Below are 8,276 nucleotides of genomic sequence, written 5' to 3'. Positions count from 1 at the left end.
GCTGAATATCTAATTTCATTGTGCACAAGCTCTACCTTCCACAAATCACTAGAACACAAATGCAATTCAGCAAAGTTGTTTGCCACTTTATAAGAATCACTTTCTTCTCATCCAGTTTCCAATAACATGTTTCTCATCTCCTTCTAAGACATCATCCAACTGGCCTTTAGGTCCATACTTCTACCAACATTCCATTCATGATTCCATGTATGTATCCTCTGAAAAGAGGGAATATTTCCCAACACCTCTCCTTTTTGCTCTCTGAGTCCTCATTAGAGTCACCTTTAGCAATCCTTTCAAAGCAATATTGGCTTTTTATAGCACACACCTCAAAACTTCTGCCCTCTTCCCATTACCCAATTCCAGAGGGGCTCCTCATTTTTAGGTATTTGTTTCAGCAGTACTTGACTTCTCAGTACCAATTTCTGTCTGAGTCTTTTGTGGTTGCTATAACAAAAAAATATCATGGACTGGGTGGCTTAAACAACAGAAATCTATACCTTACAATATGGAGAATGGGAGGTCCAAGATCAAGCTGACAGCCAATTCACTTTCTGTCAAGGCTCCTTTTCATGATTATGACCTCACATGATGGAGAGACATCATCTGTCTTGTGTGAAGGCTTCACTCTTATGACAAAATACCTCCCAAAGTTTCACCTCCAAATACTAGCACTTTGGGGATTAAGGCTTTATTATGTGAATTTTGTAGGGACACATACATTCAGTCAACTTCTCTAGGTTGGCATGGAGTTAGGAAAACCTATTCAGAATACAAAATAGTTCTAGGAGATGAGAGTACTTCATAGAACTTTAAAAAGAAAAGCTTCTAGAACTTCTTCTAAAGCGTAAGTTTTCTTGAATGTATCTCATAAGTGATCCAAGAAAATCAGGTAGTATAAATTGAATATGGTAAATTATAGTTGGCCTGAATTGAGGAGTTTGAAAAGGCAGTGGTTGACATGTGAGTCTAAAGGTAATGTGTCCATATTTTTTGGACTTTGAATCTTAAATATTTTTTCTATGTTTTAGTCAAAAGCCAACAATAGCAACAACAAAAAAGGAAGAATAATTATTTATGGCTGAATGTGCTCAGATATAGCACTTTCTAGACTAATATAGCACATAAAAATGACCAAATTCCTGCATATTTAATGTATATACATTTCTCATATCTCTATTTATTTAATTAAAATTAAGTACACAATAAATGGCTCAAGATTTATGAGATTTATATGTGTAAATGTAGAAAATACAAACAAAAATGTAAATAGTGACAAAAACAAATTTTTTTCTCTGCCAGTTCTAAGTGGGAAAACAAAAAAACGAAAAGCCTTGAAATACCACTTGGACAGATTTCTGCAACTGTATTGCTATTCTTAACATGTTCCAATGCCATCACAATCAATCCATTCTTGGTTGACTCCTCATTCTTTTAGCAATTAACACAATTTATCAGGTTATGAATATGCAATAAAAATAACCCTTGACAGATTTTTCTTCATCCTGGTTATGAAACCAGGCTTCATTTTTCCATATGGCATTCCAACTGCTGGCACAATTGTTTTATTTCACTTGGCACTGACTGCCCTATTACTGTCTTCCATTGCCTTTTCTTACCAGTGTGTGTCCAAATTAGCCATTTCTGCCACTTAAAGCGAAATTATTCAATCATTACATTTAAGAAATGACAAGAACTTTTGAGCAATTGGGTGAATTTTAAGCAAAAAGTTGAAATTAGATGTAGGCTGCGTGACAATTCGATTAACATGAACACAGCATGAAAGTATCAGTCTGGGTTTTAATGCATAAAATGCATAAACTTTTTTATTGTACAGATTCCATCTTGTATCATTGACATAAATAGTAAAGTTGAACATAAAGAACAGAATAATTGCAAAAGGAGGTGTAAATCTGTTCTCTGTGGTGTTGAAAGCCAGCTCTCTAACCTTTGGCAAGCCATAAAGCCCTTCTGTGTCTGAGTTTACTTACTGCACAATGAGCATGCAATGCCTGCTCTCTGTCTATTTATATTACAGGGATGAGAAGAAACTGAGTGAAGCAGGTGAAATGTTTCTGACTTCTTAGACATTCGGGACAACAAAAGCTGGGAATGCTGTAATTATTAGTTTGGCATCATTAAAATAATATCAGACCACTTTGGTGCCTTTCATTTTATTTTACAAAGTGATTTTTTTTTAAGTATAGCTTTTAGATAAATATAACTTCTAGTGAAATTTTAATCTCTTTGGAAGTTCACCTGTGCTAATTCTTTAAGTGTTTTAAAGTAAATGAGTTTTAGGGAATGTCTGGCTATCCTGAAGTGGACAGATTTTTTAAATTTTATTTTATTAAGGTTTAATATCATTTTAATAGTTTTGGTAAAAAAATACAAAAGAATATGGTATGGACAATATTTACAAATATTGGAGCAAATATTAATGTTCAAAAGCTCCATATACATGACAGAAATACTGGCACAATAGACAAAAATAAATTTAAGAAAGGATATTATGAAAGAAGACAGTATAATCTTAAAACTGGAATATCTCTAGTAAAATTACTGTCTCTTGTAATACCGCTTTAAATAGCAATAAAGCATACCCATGTTTGTGCATAAAAGGCTTGTTAGACATAGAATGGAATCTGCTCAATGAGCTCTGTAGCCTGTGAACAATTACAAGTACGCAAGAAGCTATGTCAGTCTACAGCAGCGCTTAACTAATATGAAATCTCATTGATAAACTAATCCTACAATCCACTGCCCCTTCCTTCTGCCATATTTCAGAATTCTGCTGTTACACGGTTATCTGACTTGGTAGCTGCTAAACATCCATGTTATCACCGTATGCTGGGTAACACACAATGTTCAACACTTGCCATCCAATGATTTAATGGGTCATACAGACTTTACACGTGTTCTCAAATGCCAGATTTTGTTTAGATTTAATGTTCCCTCCTGACCAGAGACTGAATTTGAAAGAGAGAAAATAGGCTCATACTTGAAAACCAAAATTTGACAACTTTGTCTCCCTAAAAAAATGTGCCTATTCTGAAGTTCTTACTTCCTCTTTTTATTGCCTTCTTACTTGACTGGATAAAAAGTGCCTAGGAAGCAGGAAGCAGGTAAGTATGTGAAAGATTCACAGTATGTGCGTATTCCCTGATCACACACACTTCATGAACATCTATAGTTTCTTAGAATCTAAACTGGAAGCATCACACCCTTATCCAATTTAACTGTTTCCTCCACATTCTCAAACCTAAAATCTCCACTAGCTGATTTTTTTTTTTTTTTTTTGAGATGGAGTCTCATGTCACCCAGGCTGGAGTGCTGGGGTGCAGTGGCCAGATTTCAGCTCACTGAAACCGGGTTCAAGCTATTCTCCTTTCTCAGCCTCCTGAGTAGCTGGTACTATGGCGCACACCACCATGCCTGGCTAATTTTTGTATTTTTAGTAGAGGCAGGGATTTGCCACGTTGGTCAGACTGGATTCGTAAATTTTGTCATTTCCTACAATTGCTTAGATGACAAAATATAGATAAAAGGTAAATAAGAAGAAAATTTTAACAAGTTAACTATTTAGAGATGTAATTGCTTGGGCAAATTCATGGGGCCTTTGTTTCCTCATCTGAAAATTTGAATATGACAAGTGTTTATCATGTTTAAGAGTGAAAGTCTTCTCTTATTTTTTAAAAATAATCTATCTTGTTAGAGTTTAGTTGTCAAATATTCAAGTGAAATTTAATAAGAAGAGAAAGAAGGGAAGGAAGAAAGGAAGGAAGAAACGAAAGAGGAAAAAAGACCTGCAGTGATCTAATAAATCATGAGCATAACACCCTAATGTGTTTACAGTCTTAGAGCAATATACTGGACATTGAACCATGTGTCTACTTGAGGATTGTGAGAATGAGGTATATATGACAGAAGGTGGCTGAGAGTTAATTAGAACAAACTTCAAGAATGTCCATGCCTCATCTTAATTCATGAGTATAATTTGAAACTCAGCATAGTTCCAATAAAGAGAGAAAAGACCCTATCATCTCACAAAAACGTGGATTACATTACAACACGTTTTCTACCAAAGGGGACAATTTTTCATTACTTAACACTAAAGTGCTGAAACCATTAGTGTACCCTTTTAGACTTAAAATAAACATGTGTATTATGTGCCTATATCTCCCAATGGAGATCACAAATGGTGTCACATTGCACTGTGGATCCATTAGTAACATAATGGCATCCAACCACAGGACTTGCTAATGGTTTAAATTGGAAAGCAGATTTTTATTTTCTTTAGTTCAAAAGAGAGAGAGAAAAAAAAGGAAAAGGGTAAGAAATGAAAGGAAAGGAAGAAGAAAGAAAAGCTTCCCCTCTTGTTCCTTTTAAGTCCACAGTCAGCTTAAAATTTTGTTTCTGTTGAGTAATTCAGGATATGACACTTTAAGAAAAAATGAATGAATCAGAAGATCCAGTATTTTAAACCGTTGTCTAGCATATAAAATTTAATAAAGGGCAGAGCCCATGTAAAATCATTTAACAAAATTTTTTTTCTGATTAGACAAAGGAGAACTGTAACATTTTAAAACTGGGGCATGTGACCTAATTTGGGATAGATATCTCAGGACATGCAAAAGCCTGTTTTTATAAATCATGTACAGAAAAAGCTAATTGGCTTCTCAGTGTGACTTACAATATCATCCTTATAGCAAAATTGCTGTAATTACTAGAAGGAAAAGGGGAAGTGGAAACTTTATAGTAATGAAAGATATGAACAACTCTATTTCTAGAAAAAGAAAAAATAATTCTAGGGAAAGATTTCAAGTATTAAAATAACTTATATAATGAATTCTCTATTTTCTTACTATGTTTTGAGAGGATATAAAAAATAAGAGATAGGACATGATTAAAATGTATTACACTGCAACTGGAGCATGGCTCTCTCTGACTGCTAATACGGCATACAGGATACTTAAAAGGAAATTTGTTGGGGAGATTTCTGGCTCACAGGTATTGTCTTTTTAACGTAGAAATCAGAATTTTTCTAAGAAACCTAGCTTCATTCTTGGTTACTGAATAGTGTCCTAAGGCCACCAAGCTCCATTAAACCCCTCTGTCTTGTTTTAAGAGCTCTGCTGAGAATAGTAATTCTGATCATTATTTTCTTAGGGAAATATAGGCATATGTTCGCTCATTCTGCCATGTTGCACTTAAGTGATTAAAAATTCATGTTCCAAGTAAGAAGCTGTTAAGCAGCTAATTATTTATTCTGTTTACAAGATATGCCCCAACTGGTTAGGGAAAATGGATGCTAGGGGCTGAAGAAAGCATTAAATACATTTAGGGTGAGAAGGCCAACCTGCCTCCTGGTGGGTATATTACCAAGTGGAACAAATTGAAAGAGTGCCTTAAGCAAACAAACCACCTGTTAAATAAATGGATTATTCATTTTAGGAAGACATGAAGTATCTTTTACCTCTTAATAATCACACACACAAAATCTACTTGAAATTCATTGTCAGAGAAACTCAATTCATTATATGCCCAAAGCTAGCTTTTTGAATGGAAGACTATTTTTGAAATTAAAGGGATATCATAGTAATGTTAACAAAGAGAAAAAAGGTAGACTGAAAATGTATATTTTTTAAATCTTATACGAAAAGTATGCACACTAAACTTAAATAATAAGTTTAGAATGAAATTGGGAATCATCCCTAAAAATTGCTGATCAAATATATTTTTAGAAAGCCCTTAAAATTAGTAAGATGGATATTAATGGGATACCTGACACAGGCAATATGAAGAAATAAATTTATATCCTGTGAAATTAATTCAGTAACAATGTCAATTGTCACATAGTACTTATGACTTGCATAAAGGATATACAGGCTATAGACATGATGATAATAAAACGTGGCATGAAGTACACATGAATATGATGTATAAGGTCACCACTGGGTTTTGAGAAGCCTATTCTAAAGAAAAAAGGGCCTGAATTGAAATATGAGCTGAAAAGTTGATCTCAGAATCCAGAAATACCTAAATGACCATTTTATGAACTTTCAATTTTCCAACTTCTGTTAGAATGCCGAATGTCTCTGGAGTAAGCTTTCTGCAGCTAAATTTTAGATATTTCTAAATGAATATATGAGTAAATGTTTATTGAGACTGTTAGGGGAATAGGTCATTCTCATTAATGAAATAAACCTAGTTAACAAACATCATATAATTTACAATTTCCAAAAAGTTTTATATAATAAAATATATGTACATAAACCATCATAATAAAAGCCAATACGTTATATTTTTGGTAATTTAAAACATGCTTTCATATTAATATTATGGGCGTGTATTAGCATTGTACTACATTATTTTTTGCAATTAAAGTAATAATACAGAATAGACTTTATTATATATGGTTTTCTTTTTGATTCTACAATTTAAGGCTGCTACCTTTTGTTATTTTTGATGATGTAATAACCCATAGACTTTTATAATTAAAAAAGAAAACTGATCTACGTCTTATGACAACTCTCAATATTCCAGTCATTTTGTCACTTATAGGTTTGTTTATGATTTTTATTTCCCAACAATAACCAGGCTGATAGAACATAAAATGCAAATATATTATTTAAAATCATAATCACAAATCTTCTATGTATGAATGTTTTGCTTCTTGCATCATCTTGTTCCATTTATTTTTTCAGCGTTATAGCTCCATAGGGTTTCCATACACTTTTTATACTTTGTGCTTACATGTTTACAAGCTGCAAAACATTTATTATAACTCATTGAATGTTCACCTTTCATTAATGTATATTTTAACCTGCCATTAAATTCTACTTGCCTGCAAAACTAATACCATTGCTTATGTGATTAAATGAGAGATATAACAAATAAAAATATCAAAGTAATATTTTCATTTTTATGGAGCTTAATACTATACTAATTTCTCCCTTAATCACCTAGAGTAGTAGTTGAAAAAATACAGCCTCAAGGCCAAATACAGCCACTATCTGTTTTTGTAAATGCAGTACAGTTTTATTGAAACATTGTTATACATGGGTCTCAACCAAAATGGGTGAAAAATAACCCCCAGGCCTAATGCCTGGTAGTGCATAACAATGTACTTATTGGGGGCTTATGCATGGACAGGTATGACAGTCACTGATGTACTTTGATCATTTTAGACAAACTTTTAAATTATTATCTCAGTGTTTGCTATAGGGATATTAATATACATTTTAGCATCATATTCTACATAGAAAATCTGTGCTTTGTTCAATTATTTTATATTTATATCTACATCTACATTTACATCCATATCCATATCTACAGCTAATTTCTACATTAGTATGTCCTAAAACACACAGCCCTGGAATGTGTAGGTAATGGAGAAGCAGCAGAATTTTAATTTTACGGAGCCGGAAGCTAGTCTTTAAAAAATTCTCCCAGATTTAGATATTCAAAATTATAAATAAAAACTTGCTTCTTATAATTGCTTAGTAAAAATGGAAGCTCTCTCCTGCTAGAAAGATACTTGATTATGCAGCCCCCATAACTCATGACCCCAAATTTAACAATATAACTTTCTCAACTTTTCAAGGATAACAGTTATCTGTGGGTCTTAGAAACCAAAAACATTGATGCAACTCCAAATAAAAGTAATAAATGTATTTTCTTCCCCTACAAAACTCCCCTAGTCCCTCTAACTACTCCAATAGTTATTATCTCTACTAATATTTATAAAGGCAGCTTATACCCTATATACCCCTTATATATACAATAATAAATGCTCAGTACACCATTTTACAATAATAAAAATGATGAAATAATGCTAAAGAGTATCTCTTCTCATATTACAAAATGTTTCATTTACAATTAAAAATTGTACATTACAAAATGCAAACTTTAAATTTTACAATTACAAAATTATTGTCAAATAAAGAGGTGATCAAAGAACCCATATCAAAATATAGAATGAAATTGTTATACGAATGTGTCAGGGAGTTAAGAACAGCGATCTTTTTTTCGGATTTAGAGCTGTTGGTTGCACTGGCAGACTTTTGAAAGAAAGGGAAGCCACCTCTGTGAGACTAGCAGAATAGAGACATACCTGCATGATGAGAATAGTTATTCCTCTGTGCTATCATGCAAAACAATATTTCTCTAACTTTGATTACAAAACTGAACAAGTGTGCATTCATTGTTCTGGTTGAACCCTTTCCCTTTGGTTTTATTTAAGTTACAAATTTACCTGTTATAAATGAAAGAAA

The 8,276-nt window shown here is 32.9% G+C and overlaps 1 long non-coding RNA gene across 1 annotated transcript; it reads left to right on the top strand.

Annotated features, from left to right (window-relative positions):
• Window positions 1–580: 580 nt before the first annotated feature.
• Window positions 581–2,155, top strand: LOC129058969 (uncharacterized). The gene is made up of 2 exons (XR_008524489.1): window positions 581–847; window positions 2,039–2,155. It is a non-coding gene; the product is annotated as an uncharacterized LOC129058969 (long non-coding RNA).
• The last annotated feature ends 6,121 nt before the right edge of the window (window positions 2,156–8,276 follow it).

The sequence above is a fragment of the Pongo abelii genome, chromosome 3 (assembly GCF_028885655.2).
Source record: "Pongo abelii isolate AG06213 chromosome 3, NHGRI_mPonAbe1-v2.0_pri, whole genome shotgun sequence".
Lineage (NCBI taxonomy): Eukaryota > Metazoa > Chordata > Mammalia > Primates > Hominidae > Pongo > Pongo abelii.
The sequence above is the reverse complement of the archived record's forward strand: the minus strand, read 5'-3'. Positions and strand labels throughout refer to the sequence as shown.